The following is a 569-nucleotide window of genomic DNA, read 5'->3' on the forward strand; positions in this document are numbered from 1 at the left end:
TTGGCCAACTGACTGGAAGAGATCTATATTTGTTCCCATTCCAAACAAAGGTGACCCAATAGAGTGTGGAAACTATAGAACAATATCGTTGATTTCACATGCAAGCAAGATTCTGCTCAAGATTATCCAAAAACAATGGGAACAGCACATCAGCAGAGAACTGCTGGAAGTCCAGGCTGGGTTTAGAAGGGGCTGTGGTACTAGGGATATTGTAGCTAATGTTAGATGGATCTTAGCTGAAAGCAGGGAATACCAAAGTAATGTCTACCTGTGTGGATCATAACAAACTGTGGCTGACTCTGAGAAGAATGGGAATTCCAGAACACTTGATTGTGCTAATGAAAAACCTATACTTGGACCAAGAGGCAGTCGTCAGAACAGAGCAAGGAAACACTTCATGGTTCAAAATTGGGAAGGGCATACGCCAGGAATGTGTCCTGTCTCCCGTACATTTTCAACCTGTATGCAGAAGATTATCTGGGAGGCTGGGCTCTATGAGGAGAAATGTGGGGTCAGGATTGGAAGATCTATCAACAATCTGCGTTATGCAGATGACACAACCCTGCTTG

Source organism: Elephantulus edwardii, unplaced genomic scaffold, assembly GCF_000299155.1.
Source record: "Elephantulus edwardii isolate Elephantulus edwardi_28Jun2011 unplaced genomic scaffold, EleEdw1.0 scaffold00028, whole genome shotgun sequence".
In the NCBI taxonomy this organism is placed as follows: Eukaryota; Metazoa; Chordata; class Mammalia; order Macroscelidea; family Macroscelididae; genus Elephantulus; species Elephantulus edwardii.